The sequence below is a fragment of the Panthera pardus genome, unplaced genomic scaffold (assembly GCF_024362965.1).
Source record: "Panthera pardus isolate Hobbes unplaced genomic scaffold, ASM2436296v1 HiC_scaffold_21, whole genome shotgun sequence".
Classification (NCBI taxonomy): domain Eukaryota; kingdom Metazoa; phylum Chordata; class Mammalia; order Carnivora; family Felidae; genus Panthera; species Panthera pardus.
Genome location: NW_026526777.1, coordinates 22,260,045 through 22,282,927, shown reverse-complemented (window position 1 = coordinate 22,282,927; position 22,883 = coordinate 22,260,045). Strand labels below are relative to the sequence as shown.

The 22,883-nt window shown below is 35.1% G+C and overlaps 1 pseudogene; it reads left to right on the top strand.

The window, feature by feature from the left end:
* The first annotated feature begins 245 nt into the window (after window positions 1-245).
* Window positions 246-19,849, top strand: LOC109276676 (heterogeneous nuclear ribonucleoprotein D-like; annotated as a pseudogene).
* The last annotated feature ends 3,034 nt before the right edge of the window (window positions 19,850-22,883 follow it).

The following is a 22,883-nucleotide window of genomic DNA, read 5'->3' as shown; positions in this document are numbered from 1 at the left end:
ACTGCTGTGGAGGATGGGATACTGGGGACCCAAATGTGTAGAGACAGAACAAGCGGGCAACATGAAAGTTCCTGGAAAGACAGTAACTGTACCTAAGGAGCTAGAGGATCTGGCTAAGGACATGTTCTAGCCACATTTGCAAAATAGCTGCTGGCTTCTTTTAGCTGGGTAGGATAAGGTATGAGAACAAAGAGAAGAGATAAAAATGAATCATTCATGTTGCAAGGTCAATTTGGAGGGAAAAAATGGAGGCGTCACGACCAGCTGGTTTGGAAAATAAAGCTTTTCCATCTCAAGTCTCTGGGTCTGGCAAAGATTCTGAAGCAATAAGTGGCCTCAAGGTAAAGATCAAAGCAAAGATATAGTAGCAAAGGCTTTTCTAAAGATCTCAGAGAGATTTAAGCTGTGCCTAATAGATCTTATCAGCTTGACAAAAATGGAATTCAAAAAATCATATGAATATTGTTACATAGTTGCCTGACACCCCTAAGGTAGAGAGAAGTTTGTCATGAAATTAATGTGACTTTTGGGGCAGGGAGTAAGCCTTCCAAAATGTCATAGGAAACTCACAAAGTTATTTAAATAAGGGTACTATTAAAAACCCTGCCAGCTTGGACTGAGAAGCAGGGGCTGAGGAAATTCGAAATTAAATGAGGTCTCTTGGCCCCATTTCTGAAACAGACACCGCAGGAGGGTTGCTTTGCTGCAAACATGAACCATTTCTTTTGAAAAAGGATGGACAGTCTAAAGGGTAGAGCCAAGAACTACAGAGAAAGCCAGGCTAAGAAAGTGCTCCTAGGGAGCAAAACTGGGGCCCAAATCAGAGACCATTCCCTGCTGTTAGGATAAGAAAACCGGAGACATGTGCCTGACTTTCACAATTTCTCTGAACAAGCTCTTCCTCTCTATTGTTTTAAATGGGAGCACACATTCGTTTTCTATTGCTGCAGTATAAATTACCACAAACCATCGCCTTAACAGAACGTAAATTTATTATCTCACAATGTCTATGGGTTAGGAGTCTGGGTACCAACAATTTGCCACGTTCCCTGTTCAGAGTCTCACCAGGCTCAATTCCAGGTATTGAGCAGACCCATCATCTCTTCCGAGACTCAAGTAACTCTTCCAAGATTACTGTTGGCAGAATTCAGTTTCTGGTTGCAGGACGAAGGACCTCAACTACTGGAGAACACCTATCATCCCTGCCACATGGTTTTCTCTACGAACTGGTAGTGTGTTTCCTTCTAAATCAAAAGAAGCATGTGTCTGATGCTTCACCTTCTTTTAAAAGACTCACCTGTTCAGATCAGGACCACTCAGGGTAATCACCCCTTTGATTAACTGAAAGTGAAGTGATCAGTAATCTAATCCTATGAAAGACCATCATATTCTCTGGTCCCATCCCCACAGAAAGAGAAACAACTATTCAGGGCATGTACACTAGGAGGAGGAATCTGGGGGGCATCTTAGAATTCTGCCTACCACAGAGTGTAACCATTTGGAAACAGTATGCAGGCTGGATAACTTGTCTTTTTGTTTCAGAGAACTTTGAAAGAAGAGGACGTACATTGTGTACATACAGACTTGATATGCTCACAAAATAATGGATTATAATCCTGAATCCATGATTAGATAAGACTTGGGGGACCTTATAAGTGAGTATACATTAAATGTGAAGGGTTAGGAGTCATTTGGGTCCAGTGACACAATGTGATGGACTGTTAAAATAATACCCATACCCATGCATCACTGTTCTCTATATCCATGTACTTATGAGGTTTCCTTTCCATTTACATTGAATTAGTCTTGCTTTCCCCAACATATCAGCAAATATCACGCAGACACTTTAATTTTTTTTTTAACATTTATTCATTTCTGAGACAGAGAGAGACAGAGCATGAACGGGGGAGGGTCAGAGAGAGAGGGAGACACAGAATCTGAAACAGGCTCCAGGCTCTGAGCAGTCAGCACAGAGCCCGACGCGGGGCTCGAACTCACGAGCCGCGCGATCATGACCTGAGCCGAAGTCGGACGCTCAACCGACTGAGCCACCCAGGCGCCCCTCACGCAGACACTTTAAAAGTGTTCGTGCTTCCTGCTAAAAAATCAAAGAACTATAAACCCATGTTGAACTCTTGATAGTAGGTTCATTTTCCATAGTGATGTGGATTAGTGAGTCTGAATCAAGTACTTCATTTGTATTTGAAGATTAAGCAAATGATAAATGTAGGAAATGGGAGATTTGTTTCTTTCTGTTGGAAAAGGAAATTACAAATATTTTTAAAGAGATGCTAGAAGAGCCTTGTGCTAATTAGATTAGAATTGGAGGATTCTAATGTCTGTCTATGGTTTTTAATACCCACATACAGGTAGGTAAGCGGGTGGGTTGATAGATAAGATAGATATCAACACATGTTTGCTGAGGGTACTTAGAAGCAATGACAGCCTGGGAGCAATGAAAATATCAATACCCAGATGTTTTCTAAATAGCATACCCTAGTTATAGGAAGCAAAGCTTCTTAGAGAAATTGAAGATCCCAGAGGTGGAGCAGAGAAAGTATAAGATTATCATGGAATATCTTAGTATGAAAGGAATAAAAAACTACCAAAGATTGATGCAGATAGATCTAAAGATTACAGAAGACTGCTTGAATTTCTCATTGTAAAAAAATGGCAAATAGCTATCCTACTTATATCCTATGCTAAAAAACATGAACTCCCGTGATAGAAAAATACCACATGTAAAATACTAATTGGGCAAAGAAAAATAAAGTCTCAACAATATGATTGATCCTCAACATTTCAAAAGGCAAACTCTGATAATGTGGGCTATTACACGTTTGTTTTCAGCACCTTTTCCAAAATGTATTTTTGGTCGTAAGAATAATACATTAAAGAAAGTTTATCTCTTTCAAATAAAATGTGAATGTGAATATATTACCTGTTTTTCTCAGAAATTATTTCAATATTTGATCTCCATGATAATAACAGTGCTGTTCAAAGCATCTCGCAAACAATAATTAAACCTCAACACTTACCCTATTTATTAATATTATTATTTCCTCAACTATAAAGATGAGGAAAGTGAGACACAGTAACTTTCTCAAAACCATGCAGTTAGTTAATGGTATAGCTGGGATATAAGCCAAGGCAATCTCACTCCTGATGTTAGATTCTTACCCATTACACTGTTCAGCCTTTAATTGTGATAATAATGGAATAATATCTTCCCCAAATACCCATTGCCAGCTACCTTTCCCCTAGATAAGGAAATACTTACACCTTTTAAAAATGAAGTGTACCAGAATCCTCATTTATTTATCATGACCCGATTTGCTTCTCTGGCTATTATGCATTTGGGGAATCCATTAAAGCTACTCTCTCATCTCAGTAAGTAAGTAACTAAGTCAGTAAATAAATAAATACCTCCTAATAAGAAAAGGTTAACTTCTGTTGTTCATCCATTACATAAACTATTATTAACTGAACTTTTTCATGTCCCAAATCTGATTCTGTCAAGGGATGTTTTCATTAAATGAAATCATCACCTTGGTAACAATATTTATAAACCCCACACTTCAAAACAAGCTAAATCATATTTTTTAATTGTGTGTTTAATTCCATCAAATGTTGAAACTTCTAAAGACATTTAGAATGCAGAATACAGTTTAAATTTCTCTCAAACAAAAACAGCTTTAAAATAATCCACCTAAACTAAATATTCTGAATACATACTGCTTGATGTTGATGTTCGCATCACAGAAACAGCCACAAGGTATATAGTCATGTATATAATACATGTATATCAACACATATATAAACAGTATATACACAGAGGTAGTATATAACTGTCAGTGTGAGTTAAAATAACAACAAGTGAACATCAGCCAGCATTGTATATTTAATTTGGAAGCTTTTTAGATATGCACTTAAAGTGATTGAAAGGATTCACAAGATTCTTACATGCTCTCAAATACATTTTTCTAGCAAATAATTATCCTCTGAAAATGTTATCATAGGGTTCAAGCTCATGTATTATTTAAAAAGCAATCTTGTAACTCATTCAACTGTTCATAGGTAAAAATCTATTAGATAACAGTAGCAGAGGCACAGAGTTCTTCCCCCCACCCCCAGGAAAACCAAAGATAACCAACATGGTCTTTAGAAGACCATGCTTACTCTAATAATAATAAAAACCCTGTTTATGAAAAATAAATAAATGACAGTTATCACTATCCCTAATGTTATAATATTTAAATTTATTTTTGATAGATCAAAACACAATGTTTATCACTAAATACATTTTGTTATTGAATTATAAAAGAATAATCTAAAAACTCCAAATAGCACCCACACATATCTCATTAATAAATCATATTCCTTTTCAATTTAAGTTTACTTCTGCTAAGGATAGTTTTCCATTTTCATTGTCTGAAATTTTTGAAACTATAGGGACATAACAAAATTAAAATAAAAAATAAGACTACCTATAGATTAAAAGTGAACAGCACTCATTTTTTTAATCATAGTTGATACTTAATGTTACGTTAGTTTCAGGTGTACAGCATGATGATTCCACAAGTCTATAGGTTATGCTATGCTCAGATGGTAACTACCACCTGTCTCCATACACTATTGCAATACCGTTGACTATATTCCTGATGAACAGTAATCATTGTAATAATTGTGTGCGTGTGTGTGTGTGTGTGTGTGTGTATATACATATATATATATATATATTTTTTTTTTTTTTTCAGAGCGTTTGTGTGTGCATGCACGTCTTCAGACCAAGATCTATAGAATTTATTCTCTTGATTTTGAGATTTAAGAATATATCACCTGGTGGGGTGCCTGGGTGGCTCAGTGGGTTAAGCGTCTGACTTGAGCTCAGGTCATGATCTCACAGTTCATGAGTTTGAGCCCCGTGTCTGGCTCTGTGCTGACAGCTTGGAGCCTGCTTCTGATTCTGTGTCTCCCTCTCTCTCTGCCCCTCCCCTGCTAATGCTCTGTCTCTCTGTCTCTCTCAAAAATAAACAAACATTAAAAAAAAAAAGAATATATCACATAGTGAGAATGAGTCTCTTTTGAGAGATACTCAACTAGAAAATCTACATAAAATACAAAAGAAAATATAACAAAAACCGTGTTTGAAGACACAGGTAAATTGATGAGGCAATTCGACTTTAGCAGAAAAAAAAAATCACAGACATGAGAAATCTCTCAAAAAGGAGGCCATCATACTGCATCAATATTGTCTTACAGGATATTTGCTGATTCCAGGCAAATCGGAAGTTGTAGGTGTGGGCTGGGCACAGCACTGACAGTTTTACATTAGTTGAGCAGAAAAAAAAAAAAAAAAATTAGAGACTTAAAGGCTGAGGACTCTAGTGAAACAAAAATGGAGAACTGAGGTCAAAAATGTACCAGATGTTCTGCCAAAATTATTATGGAATTTTCAAGCAGTATAGAGTGGAGACTAAAATGCAAGGCAGAGATTTTCTGTAAATTATCATAGTTTTCTGAAGCCCTGAGGTGTTGAGAAGACAAGTTTTATTCTTATCTTGCCAGGCTGGTGGGTCCCTGATAAATACAACAACTTATGAAACTGCTGGGCGGGTGAGACCACAATGTAAAATGCAAGCAGGAGTAAATAGTAAGTGTCTAAAACTGGAAATTGGGTTAAACTCAGCTCAATCCCTGCATTACCCATTTTGCAAAGAAAAGAGTGATCTCTCTCTAGAGGCATTTACATCATCTAGAATTTTTATAATTTTTTTTGTCACAAAGTCTGGCTTTTAATAAAAATTTTGCCAAGCAAACTAAGCATGACACAAATGAGGGTAACAAAAAATGTCAACAGAAGTTTACCTACAGATGATCCATATATTAAAATTATCAAAGACTTTTAAGGTTCTATGCTTAATAAGTTCTAGTTAACAAAAAATAAGATTGACAAAATAGATAAAAATTTAGAGCACTTCTCCAAAGAATTGGGATTCATAAAAAAGTCAAAGATAATTTCTGGAAGTGAAAAATACAATAACAAAAGTTAAGAATGCAGTAGATGGGTTTTAAATTTTCATCCTAAAGTGCTGACTGTCAATCAAAAGGGTCATATTCCACTAAAATATTTTTCAAAGTCAAAGTAAAATAATATTTTTGAGCACACAAAAACCATGTGAGCATTTGCATTAAAGAACTATTATAATAGCTTGTAATATAAAATATAAAAATAAATAAAAGCAAGATGTGTAATAATCCTACATTGAACACTATAAAACTTAACTGAGAGAAATTAAAGATGACATAATAAATGAAGGGATACCCCGTGATATAAATTAGAGAGTCAATATTATAAAGATGTCAATTCACCTCAAATTCTATGTATAGATTCATCAAAATCACAATAGAAAGTACAGTATTTTTAAGTTGAAATGCTATTTTTTTAATGTGTATGCCAACATGAATAACCTACATCAGCTAGAACAAACCGGAAGAAGAACCAAACTGGAAAACTTACACTACCGGGTATCATAACATTATAAAGTTACACTGGTTAGAATACAGTGATACCGCCAGATAAATAGAACACAGGAAAAAAATAGATAATCTGGAGACAGACTTTTTTTAAAAGATTTTTTTTAAGTTTATTTATTTATTTTGAGAGAGAGAGAAAGAGAGAGAGAGAGAGAGAGAGAGAGAGAGAGACTGAGGAGAGGAGGGGCAGAGAGTGAGGGAGAGAGAATCCCAAGCAGGCTCCACACTCTCAGGGTGGAGCCTTACATGGGGCATGAATTCTCTGTGAGATCATGACCTAAACCAAAATCAAGATTCAGACACTTAACTGGCTGAACCACCCAGATGCCCATGGAGACAGATTTTTATCTGAATTATAAAAAGGAGCCACTTAATTGCTACAGGGAAAAAAATAGTCTTTTTAATAAATGATGCAAGGTCAATTGGAGATTGATTTTATATATATATATATATATATATACACACCAACTGATTATATATCACGTAATATTAACTTTAGATGGATTGTAAATCTAAATGTGAAAGTTAAGACAATGAAGTTTATAAAAGAACACAGAGGAGGATATATTTATGACCTTAGGAGTAAATCAAGATTTTAAATTAGGAAACAAAAATTACTCAATATAAAGGGTAAAAAAGGAATTGATAAACTGGGCTATAATAGAATAGTTAAATAGTAACATATAATATATATTCCTTACATATTAATAACAAAAAGACAAACACAATGGAAAAATAGGTGAATGATTTGAATACTCATTTCAAAAAAGAGGATATTTGAATAACAGATAAACATATGGCAAATTGTTCAACTTATTGGTAATCAAGGAAATAGAAATGAAACCACAGCAAAATATTGCTCAAACCAACCAAAATTGCTCAAAAAGCAAAATATGGAGCAAGTATAACCCTTATTTACTGATGGTAAAATTTTAACCTGATACACATCTTTGGAAAATTATTTGGCCATAACTACTGAAACTAAGTAGACAACACATTCCTACACATATACATAACAGAAATACAAAAACTTGTCCAATGAAACACTGAATTTTTATTATCATAAAGACTGAAATATAATAAAAATCTGGATGGTTACTAACAGAAAAATGAATGCTTATAACATGATACACAAGAGTACCACAGACCGAGCAATGAGAATGAATGAACCATTGCCATGTAACAGGAATGGATCTCACAAACATAATACTGAGGGGGTAAAAAGTTAAGAAATGTAAACGTGTCCTGCATTATTTAATTTATTTTAAAAATGCAACACTATGGTGGGTGAGGTAGGGATGTCAGTGTTACTTTGGGGTGAAAGAGTGATGGGGATGCAAGACCAGTTTCTTGGATTCTGCCAATCAATGCATTTTAGATCACATACACCTCCATCTACATTTTAAAATCACATTTTTAATATACAAAACGTTTTTTAAATGAGGCAAATAGAAACATCATGAATCTATAGACAGATCAACAGAATTTGGTTACAATTGAGTCTTGGTTGTATGAGCATGTTCATGTATGTGGAAAATCATACAACTTACGCATTATGACTTACACATTTTTCTATAAGTAAGTTTTACTAGAATGGATTTCTAAAATAATGCCTTATGCTTATCTTGAAAGGAAGAAGTATTAAATAAAAGGTGCTAGAGTTATTTTCTTGACAGGAAAAAAATATATTTTCCTCTTCACATCACAATTTTCTTCAGGATGTACTCCAGATACATTAAAGGAATAAATATAAAATAAAATTATTTATTAATTAATTTTTTTTGAGAGAGAAAAAGAGTGAGCATGAGCGGGGCAAGAGACAGAGAAAAAGAGAGACAGAGAATCCCAAGTAGGCTCCATGCTGTCAGGACAGTCCAGCATAGGGCTCGATCTCACAAACCATGAGTTCATGACTTGAGCTGAAATCAAGAGTTGGACACTTCACCAAGTGAGCCCATAAAATATATTTTTTTAAATGTATGACAGTATTTATAGACCCTTAATATAATATTTCTGTGTGTAAATTTTAAAATGAAATTATCTATGGAAAATAGTAAATATACATAAAATTATAAATACTAAAAAGATGTATAATCTGAGGAAAGCAATAGAAGTACAATAAAATATTTGGATTTCAATATATTGATATTCACAGAAAAAATCAATAAAAACCTCTATGAAGTAAAATACTTTTTATCATTCATATTACTCACTGAAAGAATATTTCATGAGGTCACCCGGGTGGCTCAGTCAGTTGAGTGTCTGACTTCGGCTCAGACAGTGCAGAGCCTGCTTTGGATTCTCTGTCTCCCTCACTCTCTGTCCTTCCCCCCTCATGCTCTCTCTCTCTCTCAAAAATAAACATTAAAAAAGAGTATTTCGTGGATAACGTTACAAAGTAATTATTTAACCATCAAATATTTTTTTAGCACCTAGGTATGGTGGACGCCATGGCATGGATTAGATATAAAGTGATGAGCAATTTATCAAAGAATTTACATTCTAATAAAGACATTAATAATATAAACAGGGAAATAAACACATAACTAACATTGTAAAAATGATTGGAAGAAAAAGGAGGCAACATTTAACAGAGACTTATAGGGTTTACACTGGGCTTCCTGTGGTCTTCTCCTCTCACGCTTGCCTCTGACTCTACTTCCCTTTTAGACCAACTTTTCAATGTGTAGTGTCTTAGGTTTTAGTCCTAGAAATTCTTCTCTTACTATTACACTCAAACTATGATTTGTCTGGAATCAATGATAATTCTACCACTGGACTAATCCTATGACTTCTAATGGCATATATACCTTGATGACGCCACAATTTTTTCTCTGGTTCAAATATTTCCCCAAACTATATACAGTAAAACCTTGGTTTGTGAGCATAATTTGTTCCAGAAATGTGCTTGTAATCCAAAGCACTTGTATATCAAAGCAAATTTCCCCATAAGAAATAATGGAAACTCAGATGATTTGTTCCACAACCCAAAAATATTCATATAAAAATGATTACAATACTGTAATATAACACAAAATAATAAAGAAAATACAAAATATAGGGGCACCTGGGTGGCAGTGGCAGTTAAACTTCTGACTCTGGCTCAGGTCATGATCTCGTGGTCTGTGAGTTTAAGCCCCACATCAGCATCTGTGCTGACAGCTCAGAGCCTGGCGCTTGCTTTGGATTTGTGTCTCTCTCTCTCTCTGCTCCTTCCCCACTCATGCTCTCTCAAAAATAAACATTAAAAATTTTTTAATAAAGAATAAAATAAAAACAAAATACAAAATATAAAGAAAATTAAACAAATTCACCTGCACTAACCTTTGAAAACCTTCGTGGCTAGTGTGAGGGAGACAAGAGAGAGGAGGGTAATTGTATAGGACGACTTTCACTATCACGAATGGAATCACTGCTATCTATTGGTCCAATGGAATCTTTTTCTTTTTGTGCAACTTTAACAAGGAATCTACCCAATGACCTAGAATGAAGCAAAGCATTCCTAAGCTTACTCTTGCATGGAAAAGTAAAGGACTATCCATAGGTGCTTTGAAGTGATAAAAAATACACTAGAGCCATTTGTGGACACATTCCAACATTCTGAAAAATCATTAGTTTCTGCCAAACACCACAGTCTGAGACTGAGCATTCAAGCATGGGAGATGATCACCCACAATCCTGCAGTGAGTGAGTGAGAGAGAAGAACCATTGGCTCGGTTGTGATCATGTGATGTTTGCTATCACATACTATTTGTATTGCAAGACATTGCTCATTTATCAAGTTGAAATTTATTAGAAATGTTGCTTATCTTGTGGAATACTCATAGAACAAGTTACTCGCAATCCAAGGCTTTACTGTATATCCTTCCACTAAGTACACATGTCCAAAATGGAAATCTTGATATCCCATACCCAACATGATCCATCCCTAAATTCTTACTTCATTATATGTCAATCCTATTCATGCAATTGCTTAAGCCAAAAACCCTATAAGCATCCTGACTGCTCTTTCTCATACTCCAGATAAAAACAGAAGAATATCCTGTGGTGTCTGGGTGGCTCACTTGGCTAAGCATCCAATCAAGCCCCACATCAGGTTCTGCACTGACAGCATGGGGCTTGCTTGGGATTCTCTCTCTCTCCTCTCTCTCTGCCCCTCCTCCCCCCCTCCCACTGTCTCTCAAAATAAATAAATGTTAAAAAAAAAAAAGTAAAACAGAAGAATATCCTGTCCTCTGCCTTCAGAATATATCCCATGTCTGATCATTTATCAACAACTGTACTGTCATGTTAATCCAAGCCACCACCATCACATATCCAACTATGCAATAGCCCCCATATTGGTATCCCTTATTTATATTCTGTAGTATATTCCCCTTATAATCATTTCTCCATACATCAGTCTGAATAATCATTTCAAAACACAGATCTGATGGTGTCTCTTCACTGCTTGCAATCCTCCAAAGTTCATACTTCACATAAAATTGGTAATCTTTACTATTTTCCAAAATGCCCTACATGATCTGGCCACAACACTCTTTTCAGGAATCATTTTCTACTGTTCTCTCCCAGATGACCATGTTCCAGCCACACAGGCACCTTGCTCTTGGTACTGAGCATACGTTATCTTTTAACAACAACAATTAATTCCTTCTAGAGAAGGTTTGTATTGTATTTGCCTCATTTAGAATAGGTTCTATGTGTAAAGCATTCACTAAACATTTCGTATTGGTGATGTTGCATGGCACACATTCTTTTGAGTCAGTTCCTGTTTATCCAATACCAGTTTACAAAATTTCTATTTTCCTTCTATATTCAGACAGTATCTTCCCAAAGAGAATAATTAACTCAGACTTCTTTCTGAAAGTTGACAATTTTCTTGAAAGTCTCATATATTCTTTTTCTAAACTATATCAGATTCTAGAATTCTATTATTAGGAAATGCTTTCGTTAAAAAAAAAAAAGGAGGGGGGAATTGCTTTAGGAGAATAGTCACCCAAATTAATAATATGGAGTTAGTTTGTGTACATTCAGAAAGGAAAAAAAACAATCACACTTAAGTCCATATTACACACCATGTTTCAGAAAGGCAATGCAGTTAAGAATTCAACAGCCCTCATGACATTAAAAGGAAATGTTCATACAATTACTGACTTTATGGTTCTTAGTTTTTTCCTGAGGGAAAGTCAATAAAGGAATAAAGGAAATATACTTTTAACTATATTGGCTGTATATGAACATTTTGTTTATTTTAATTGCTAATATTGTTTAAACATACATTTCTTTTATCTTAAAGCACCATTATCAGCATCCTATTGTTGATGAAATAATGGATTGGTTCCATTTAATTCTCTCAAATTGGCTAATAAATGAATAATAAATCAAGTTACTGCTCCTTTATAGTTTCCTGCCTTCTCTCACATATTTTCTTCTGTGGTCTGTATCTACTTTCTTCCACTGATAATATGTTTCAATAAAAAGATTCATAGTCATCATTCTCCCTGATCCTGAGATAGATTCTTCATTGTTAATATATTAAGATTAACATATTAACGTTGGTCTCCTTCTCAATTGTTCACAAATGTGGAACTAACTACTAGATGCTCAATCTTTCCCTCCCTGATCAACAAGATACCATCTGGATAAAAGAATTTTGTATTTGCAAAAGCATAGGGATTAGAGATAGTGGCTTGTAATCCCTTTTACCTGCCCAATATGGTTCAGCCAGTTTCTGCAGAATACCTCCATCCCTTTTCTTATTCCTGTGTACCTTGTGGGCTACATGTTTTATCCCTCAAAGAGCACTATAGAAACGAGGAAGCTAAAAGAGAAGGAAAGGGTGAAGCTATACCTGCAGGCCACAAAGGAAGAAGAAGAGGAGATTAGAGTCAGAAAAGGAAGGGTATCTGCTTTGTTCTTCCTAGTCCAATATTTGGTAACAGACCTGTGCTCTAGTTCTGTCTTACTCTTTCTCTTCACTTTACAGCAAAATTACTAGAATGTGTTTCTTTGTGTCAGACAAGTTGACTGTTCCCCTCAGTTAACACTGAAGTTTCTCCTTCTTCCTCCAGTTACTGGCCACATCTGAATAACCTCCCCTCCGACCTCCCTAAATCTGATATCAACAAATTCTGGCAAGGAACCAAGTTTATTTGCTATAACTCTATTTGATCTTAGACTCTTATTACCAGGCCCCTCCCTCAGGGGTCTAAACTCAAACTCTATCTCCTGTAATTCCCACTAGTATATAGGTAAAGCTCCCACTCCCACATTGTCCCCACTTTGGGTTGTGTTTTTTTTACTTATAGGCAAACATAAGATTGGCACTCTCTATCACAAAGCTACTTGGACAACAATGGAGCTGAATATTAAGCTGAATAATGATATTAATTGTCAAACCCACCAAGTCCACTATGAAAATGTAAGCATCCTGATCTGGGAGGACTAGGAGACTGAGACATGAGTTTGAGAAAGCCAAGTATATGCACTAAAAAAAACCCTTGAAATCCTAGGCTTCCTTCATTCACAGGACCTTCAGAAGTAGCCTACTTCTTTATCTTTCAAGACAACATGCTTCACTCAGGTTTGACTCTGCCTCACCTCCTAGCCATAAGATCAACAATTAGGATGGTCACTACACAACCTGACAAAGAAAGGGCAATGTCAGCTAAAGGAGGAATGATACTATCTCTTCAGTGATCTGGAGGACTTAGTCCACATATACTGATGGGGGAGGAGTGGATCTGGTAAGAATTTGAACAAAAGGTCAGAACATGGAGTTGGCAAATGTTATCAATATGGTAGCAACCTCCTGGGTTTAGAGATTAACAACATCAACCTACCAATTGACTATAATTTTAGGAAAGTGCCTTACAGACACTTTCGGTGAGTAGGGTACTGGCATTATTAGGAAAAAAGTGGTAGATGTTCTTGGTATGTCAGAGCTGATGGTAGGATACATTATCATAAATTTGACCATTTGAGCAGCACAGGGCATGACATAAAGGAGACAATAATGATGTTTAACTATCAGAGGCAAATTGTTTGCAATTATTATAAAGAATATCAATATCTGAGTAGCAAACAGGTGAACGAATCCTTAGAAATCTTTGGGGATGGTCAAGAGACCATGAATTCCCTTGAGATAAAACATATAAGTAACCAAAAAAGGTACTGTTTAATCTACACAAAAGAAAAGAGCCTGGGCAATTCATAGCTACCTTGGTTTAAAGTCACAAACTATGCCAATTCAGATCTGAACCAGTTTTCACAACTTAAACTGACTGACTAAAGAAGTAACCAGGAGTCCAGGAGAAGGAACAGACAAAATTATGGCAGTTATACACTGCAATGCATCCCTCAGTTCTCCCCCCAAGGACTTATGGCTATTTACTAGAATGACTTTACTCACAAAATGGGACCCCCAAACTTTTCAAAGAATTTTGGCTTTGACAATATAAAGACTCTGGTCCCTACAAAATAAAGCTTCCATGAAGTAGTATAACAACTGTGCAAAAAAAACATAAAAAGCCATAACTGCTGCCCCAATCACTTTTTTCTCTTTGTTCAAGGAATCACCAATCTGATTCTCAGAAATTAATGCTTTGGTTACAAAATGAGGGAAGGGAGGCAAGAACTGTGAAATGTCTGAGATTTTTACCTTGCTTATAAAACAAGGAGTTATCCTGACACAGTTTCATAGATGTTAGCAAGAAACATTAGACTTCTGAGTCAGAGACAAAGAACTCTGTTACTCAAGGCACAATAGATACCTTAACCTTCCTGTTACCATCAGTTCCTTCCACCTACCATCCCCCCAGGCAATATGAAAAGGCCCATCTGATGTCCTGAATGTAGAGGTTTTGGATTATATCTGAGGAACCTCAAGCTTAGAAAGCTCCAATCTCTTAAACTGGGGTGTTTGCAAGCCGGCCTAACTATTGCCATGGAAAGACAAATTATACAGTAAAGAAATCCTTATGCCCTCTCCCCTGGAGTGAGATACTATCTCTGTCTTCCAATGATGTTTGCTGTATAAACATCCTTGAAAAGATAGTTCAAACAACACAACTTAATAGAAGTCATTCAAGTATGAAACAGATCTAGGGAGAATTATCTCCTAATAATAACCAACCCTCATTTCTATATCAAATCACTAGAATTTCCCCATACATGTATACTGTCTGCCACTCTGATTCTGATTTGACTGACAGGCCCCAAACCAAATCAGTTTGAAATGTTTTATGTGGCATTTAACTAAAGCTACTACCAATACGACCTTAACAGCAAAATGATAACAACTTGTACTATTGATTCAACCTTGTAGCCCACACTCTCAGCTGAATAAACCCTATAAACCATCAGCATTTAGCTTAGAAAGCCAGGTGGCATTCTCCCTAAGTGTCTGTATTGACCTTTCTACTTGGTCCGAAACATCAATTCAGAAACAGCAGGCTGTATTAAAGATCTCCCAGACTCCACCTTGGACAAAAAGTAAGACAATTCAACCAATTGAGCCTGACCTGTCTGGATGTCTTCCATGATTTTAAATACTTGAAGGATTCTTATGACTAACCCTAAGGTGCAAATCACTATTTTTTCAGGAGGATGAAATTTAATGCCTAGTTCCCCATACAAGGAATACAATCTCAATGATACACAAAATGATACACAAGGTACTTCTGGAAAGAAAGGGACACTTACCACGTTGTGGACCCCCCAAGTGGGACTACTTTCATTCTGTCATTTCATGGAGTGGAAATGTCACCTTGCTATTCGCATGAACAAACAGGACAGACTAGAATGACTTTCTTCGAGAAGTTTCTCCAAAAACAGATGAGACTCAACAATTCCAAGTGAACTAGGAAGAAACCATATGGTCTACCAGTTGGCTGGGGTGCACTTTAGACATACTATCAACCTGTGCCCTGCAGGTCAAACTTGAGGAACCCCAAAGAAAACTTTTGGGTTTTGTTGCAGTTATTGCAATGTTACCATTCCCATAGGAGAGTAAAACATTTTTATTTCTAAAATAATTATAAAAGGTTAATCCTTAGAAACTTATAGTTTTTAAATATAACTGAAGTGATAAACATACTTTTTATGTCTCTATCACATGTAGCAAAATGGCAGTAGACTACCAAAAATTCACATATGAATTAGTCTGTTTATAAAGTAATATTTTACAATTAACATAAATACTTATTTTCTACATATATTAGGGAGTAATTAAAATGACAACTTGGGCAATATTAGAGCTCTGACTTAATTGAGGGATGTTTGGCTGATTACAAACAGTGTATTCATTTTATAAAAATGAAATTCTAATTAGTGTTGGCTTCCTGTCAAAATCAGTAATTAACAAAGTTGTCAAAGTCAATCCTATTATTCATCTTGATAATGAAATTATTTAAACATCAAACATGAATGTTCTATTAGCTTGAGGAGTATAATTGTTGTTAACATTGCTCATAGGGCTTAATAAACATATCACATCAGCTACACTATCTACCTAAATACCTGTACACAGATGCTTATGATTAAGAACTTGTGAAGCTTTGTAAGATTAAGTATGTGACTGAGATTGTGTTACAAATAATATTTTTCTTGAGTTGGTACATGTGACATGAGAAAATATGGCTCTATTTTTCTGAAAGTGAACCAGAATGTGTTTTTATGATCTGCAAAACTAACCTGCATTTATTTAAACTGTTCAATTTTATGACTTTGGCATATCCATGAAACCATTATCCATTACTAAACATACCCATCAATGCTGAAAGGTTCCTCCTGCATATTTAATTCCTCCTTCCAGCCCTTCCCCATCTAAACCCTGTTTCCAGGCAACCACTAATCTGTTTTCATTTCTTATCATATATTTGATTTAATTTATTTTTTTTAATTTTTTTTTTAACGTTTATTTATTTTTGAGACAGAGAGAGACAGAGCATGAACAGGGGAGGGTCAGAGAGAGGGAGACACAGAACCTGAAACAGGCTCCAGGCTCTGAGCCATCAGCCCAGAGCCCAACGCGGGGCTCGAACTCACGGACCACGAGATCCTGACCTGAGCTGAAGTCGGACGCTTAACCGACTGAGCCACCCAGGCGCCCCTATTTGATTTAATTTAATATGAATTCAAACACAGAGTATGATTTTTGTCAGGATTCTTTCACAATAATTATTTTGAGATTCACCCATAATGTGTTTTGTACTAGTAAATAATTATTTTTTGTTGCTAAGTAGTATTCCAATGTATAGCTATATCATAGTTTGTTGATGCGTTCAACTTTTTTTGGACATTTGGGTTATTTTAAGGTTTTACTATTACAAAGATACTAGAATGGTAATGCACAAGTCTGTGTATTGGGACATATGTTTTTATTTGGTTTGGATAAATACCTAGAAATACACAGATGATGGTAGATCTATCTATATTTTACATTAATTTTTTTCAAACTTCTAAACTTTTTTCCTAAATGAGAAAACTTGTACCATTTTACATTCCTACCCACAGGATATAAAAGTTTCAGTTCCTGCATATCATTGCAAATGGTTGGTATGATCAGGTTTTTTTTTTTTTTTTGTCCATTTAAAAAAATAATTTTTAATGTTTATTTATTTTTGACTGAGAGAGACAGACAGAGTGCGAGCAGGGAAGGGGCAGAGAGGAAGACACAGAATCCGAAGCAGGCTCCAAGCTCTGAGCTGTCAGCATAGAGCCTGACATGGGGCTTGAAGCCACAAACTGTGAGATCATGACCTGAGCCGAAGTCAGTTTGTTCAACTGACTGAGCCACCCAGGCACCCCAATTTTTCTATTTTTACTACTCAAATGTGTAGGTAGTGGTATTATATTGTAGTTTTAATTTACATTCCCCTAATGACTAATGATTTTGAACACTTTTCATGGACTTGTTTGCCATCTGTGATTTTCTTTGGTGAGTTATCTGCTAGAAATATTTTGTTCATTTTTTTATTGATACACCATTTTTTATTATTGAGCTTTGAGAATTATAATTTTGTATAGAAGTCTTTTTTTCAGATATGTGATTTTCAAATATTTTCTCCCAGTCTTTATCTTTTAATTCCCTTAATAGTATCTTTTTAAAGACATTCTTATTTTTTAATAAGTTCAATATATATATATGTATATATTTATATATATAATAAATCATACTTTGGCATACATATAGGATACATAGTTTTTCTCTAATTTTTATTTTTAGAAATCTAAAAATGTGTAGCTTATTTTCATGTTGATGATACATTTTGAGTTATTTTTATTACACTGTTCAATGTATGCATTTAAGACTCTTTTTATGCATACTGATATATAAATGTCCCAACACTTTTGTTTTAAAAGATTATTCTTCCTATATATTCTTTCTCTATGTACATTATCTCTCTCTCTGTATATAAACATATACATATATACTCACATATCTCTGAACTGTCTGCTTTCTTTCATTCATCTGTTAATCTTATTATCTTTATGTTAGTTCCATATTGACATGGGATATAGAGGTTTATAACGAGTCTTAAAATCAGACATTGTGTATTCTCAAAATTTTTGTTTGCAAAGTCTTTTTGCCTACATTAGGATATCTGAATTTCCAAATAATATTTGAAATCAACTTACCACACTTTCTTTCTATTGTAAATAGTTTATTTTAAATTTTGAGGGTACTTATTGTTAAGTATATTGTTTTTAAATCTAGAAACCATATTCTCAACTACAAGTTCTAGTACTTTTTTTGTTGTTGTTAAATTCCATTGAAGTTTTTACTTAGCCAAGGGTGTATTCTGTAAATAAAAACTATTTTACTTCTTACTTTATTCTTAGCCAGAATGCTTTTATTTTTATTTTTTTCTTACTGCATTTGCTAGCCCTTCCAATTCAGTATGAAATACAAGCGATGAAAGCAGACATTCTTCCTTTTTCCCTGACCTTTAAAGTATTTAGTCTTAATCATTACACATGACATTAGCATTAAGTTTTTCACAGAAGCCCTTTGTCAAACTTCCGTTAAGGAAGTTCCCTTGTATTTCTATTTGTTAAGAGTTATTAGGAATGGCTTTTAGATTTGCCTATTTTCTATGTTGTTGGACTTACTGTCATAAAATTGCTAATTATAGCCCCCTTATTAACATTTTACTCTCTGTACAACCTGTAGTGATGTAACCTTCTCATTTCTCGTATTTGTCATGCGTGTTTTCTTTTTCTCATCAGTCTCGCCAGAGATCTGTCAATATTACTGATCCCCTGAAAGAACCAACTGTTCTCTTCGGCTATTTTAGAGCCAGCAGCATCCCAGGCTCCACCCCCGCTGCTGATGCCACTGGGACTGCACACCAGCACCCTGACGGACAGCGCCGCCTCAGTGCAGGGCATGAAAAAGTATAGCAACATAGAGAAAAACAAAATCAACGTGCAAAAATCAGCAGGATGACAGTAAAATGTTTATTGGAGGCTTGAACTGGGATAGAAGCAAGAAAGATCTATCTTTCCCTGATCTGAGGATGTTGTAGGCTGTACAATTAAAACAGACCCAGTGACTGGAAGATCAAGAAGACTTGGATATGTGCTTTTCAAAGATGCTGCTAGCATTGATAAGGTTTTGGCACTGAAGGAACACAAACTGGACGACAGACCAGTTTGATAGACATCCAAAAGGCCAAAGCTTTAAAAGGAAAAGAACCCCCCCATCAGGGTTTTTGTGAGTGGATTGAGCCCAGATACTTCTGAAGAACAATTTAAAGAATATTTTGAAGCCTTTAGAGAGACTGAAAATATTGAATTCCCATGGATACAAAAACACATGAGACAAGACGATTTTGTTTTATCGCGTGTACAGAGTCAGTAAAGACATCATTAGAAAGCAGAGACCATCAAATTGGTTCTGCGAAGTGGATCAAAGTTGCACAACCCAAAGAGGTATATAGGCAGCAACAACAACAAAAAGGAGGAAGTGGTGTGGCAGCTGGAGCTGCACCTGCAGGAGGAGTGGTACCAGGCATCATGGATGAGGTAAGCACCACAACTGGAACCAAGGATTTAGTAACTATTATGATCAAGGATATGGAAATTACAATAGTGCCTATGGCGGTGATTAAATCTATTGTGGCTATGGCAGCCATGCTTATACTGGATATAACTATGACAACTATGGACATGAATGGACAGGGATATGCAGACCACAGTGGCCAACAGAGCACATATGGCAAGGCCTCTGGATGGCATGGCAATCACCAAGACAATTACCATCCATACTAAAGGAGGACATTGAAGAAAATGGCAGGGGGTTTCTAAAGTTAACCCATCTTGTAAGACAGCATTGAAGATTGGTCATCTGTTGATCTGAGATCAGTTGTACAAGACACAACTGTGTCCAAATATATACAGCCACCAATTAGTTTTCTTTGTTTATACGTTGTCTTTTGCTATCTGTTATAACTGGATATAGATTTGTGTTTATATGAATTTTATTTGTAGGATTTCATGTTGAACCTCAAGTAAATGCTTCCTTATGTGAAATAAATAAAAATAAAAGAACCAACATCTGGTTACTGTAATTTTTCCTATTACTTTTCTGCTTTCTGTTTAATAATTTCCATGTTCATTTTTATTATTGTATTTCTCCTTTCTTTGGGTTTAATTTATTCTTCATTTTCTAGTTTGTTTTTGTTTTTGTTTTTATTTAAATGAATGTTGTGGTTCTTGATTTGAGACCTTTCTTCTTTTCTTATATAGGTGCTTACTGTTATAAATCATCTCCTAAATATTGTTTTAGTGGAATCCCACAAATTTGGATAAATAGCGTTTTCAGTTTTATACAGTTAAACATCCAATTTAATTTCATTTCCTCCTCAATGTCTAGATTATTTTATTTCTTTTAAATTTAATATTCAAAATTTTGGGAATATTCAAGATTAATTTTAAATTGAATTCTATTATATTCAAAGAATATACTTTGTATAGCATAATTCTTTTAAAATTTTATTAAACATGTTTTATTGTTCAGACTAAGGAAGGAAAGTCCTGTTAAATATTTGATGTGGACTTTAAAAGAATGTAGCTTCTTTTATTGGTGGAATGTGTGCAAATTTCAATTCATTAAAATGCTGGTGAGTCTGCTACATCCTCAGTGATATTTAGTCTATTTGGTCTATCAAATACTGAGAGTGGTATGAAAATATTTAACTGTAACTGTAGATTTGTCTTCTTCTCCCTGGAGATGTATCATTGTTTGTTCTCTGTATTTTGAAGCACTGTTATTAAGTGTACAATAATATTAGGGTATTTTTATGACCTACATTTTGTTTCATATCTTGTTTTTAAGATATGTTAGGCAGGTCTAGGGTAGCATTTAATCTGTGTCTTTTTTTTCCCCAATATATGCACGACATAGCATTTAGTCTATATCTAAGCATCTTCCACTCCTAAGCAAGAATTTTTTATGTACTATACCCACAACTCCATAATATATGGTAAAAACAGGCCCAGTTTTTGGTCTTATGTGAGTACTGAGTACTGTTTCCTTTAATCCTTTCTTGTGGCTCTTTTCCCATTCTCAAGGAGTGTCTTCACTACTTCAAGTGTGAGCTCATCATTACTGAAGGGGACCTTCTGCAAATATTTGGAGTTCTCTATGAATCCCTCTCCTTTCCATTCCCTGCCCTGTAAACTTTATCTTTAATGACTTCCCTAAAATCTTAGCTACATCACTTCAACCTAGAGAGTCAGCCAGGCTCTCCCCAGGTACCTGTTCCCTGCACCACAGACTGGAAAATCTGTCAAGGTGGTAGCTGGAGAGCTTCCCCCCTAACCTTGTTTGTTTCCTGTGTTTAAGGATCACTCTTCTATATTACCTAATATTCAATGGCTTGAAAAACATTACTTCATACATTTTGATTTATTTTTTAATTATTTCACTCAGAAGGATAAATTTGTCCCTATTTCCCTATCTTGGCTGGAAGGAGAATTCCTCAAAATGCTTCCTATTAATAGTATTGGAAGATTATTTTGCAGCTCACGATAAGACCTGCATATTTTGTTTTTAGGTACAGAAAAAAAAGATACCTTTTTTATGCTGCTTCCTTTAAATACTAATGTTTTTTTTCAGGAATTCAGTTCCTTCTAAAAATAAGACCTAGGGTATATAATGATGAACTTGTATCCTGTAATAAGGAATATACACAGGGGGGCTTCTATACCTTTTTAAATCAATATCAGATGACAGAAGTTCTTAGATGTATATAACTATACTTTAGATTAAACTTGACCAATAATAAGCATGACTCTAAAAAAGATACAAGAAAATATAATCATGAAATATAATTCTCTTAGGTTAGCAAATAACTCCCCATTTTTATAAACATATCCGTTGAGATACACATATGTCCAAGAATAGGTTGTATTGTATTGTCACACTAGAAAATATGCGAGTCTCTCCAGTAACTAGCTCAGTCATGCTACCGTCAAAAATAGGCATAACACTGGCATAAGCAAAAACACTAATAATGTTAAACATGCTACCCTCGCAAAGTTTATGTCATATTTATTTTATCTGTGGGGAATGGACAGCAGTAGTGTCACCCATGACCTTATTAAACACACACACACACACACACACAGGAGATTTAATTACTTCTATGTGAAGAAAAGAAACACCCAATTATGTGTGCTTTTCTCACAAAAGAGTCTATGTAAAGCCAAGAAAAGAGAATGGTATCGGGACTGAGTCTAATTAGACTTTTAATCCTTGCTCTTCTGTTTACTAGCTAAGTAAATTGAGAAAGTTACATTTCTAAGCCTAAATTTTCCTCAATTGTAAAATGAAGACATAATAAATTTATAAAAGGTAAATGAGATAAGATAAACTAGACACTAAACACAGAACTGATTTATGAACATGTTAAACAAATATGTAATTTTAATCATAGGCAGAGATCAACTGAAATTCTGTAAGAATTAACTAGAAATAATAAACATGTTTTTAATGATAATAATTAAATAAAAAATGTCTGGTCTGAAAAGATGATGTTGACCTTTACCCCCCTGCTCTATCCTGCTAAATCACAGTTACAAACTCTGGAAATGACATGAGACAAAACTAAGAAGAAATTCTTAACAGTGGCAAGAAGCAGGCGAACTGTTTTGCAGCCTCAGGACTGAAGAAACACCATGGTGTCAGGCCAACTTGTTATCCCTTCAACTAAGAGATAAAGAACACTCAGACTTCCCTTCTTCCCATTCCTGACCAGCAACAGAAGGCAGCTAGGAAAGTTTATGCCTCTGTCAGATTGGATGAGAATCTTCCTGAAAACCTCAGAAGAACCCAACAC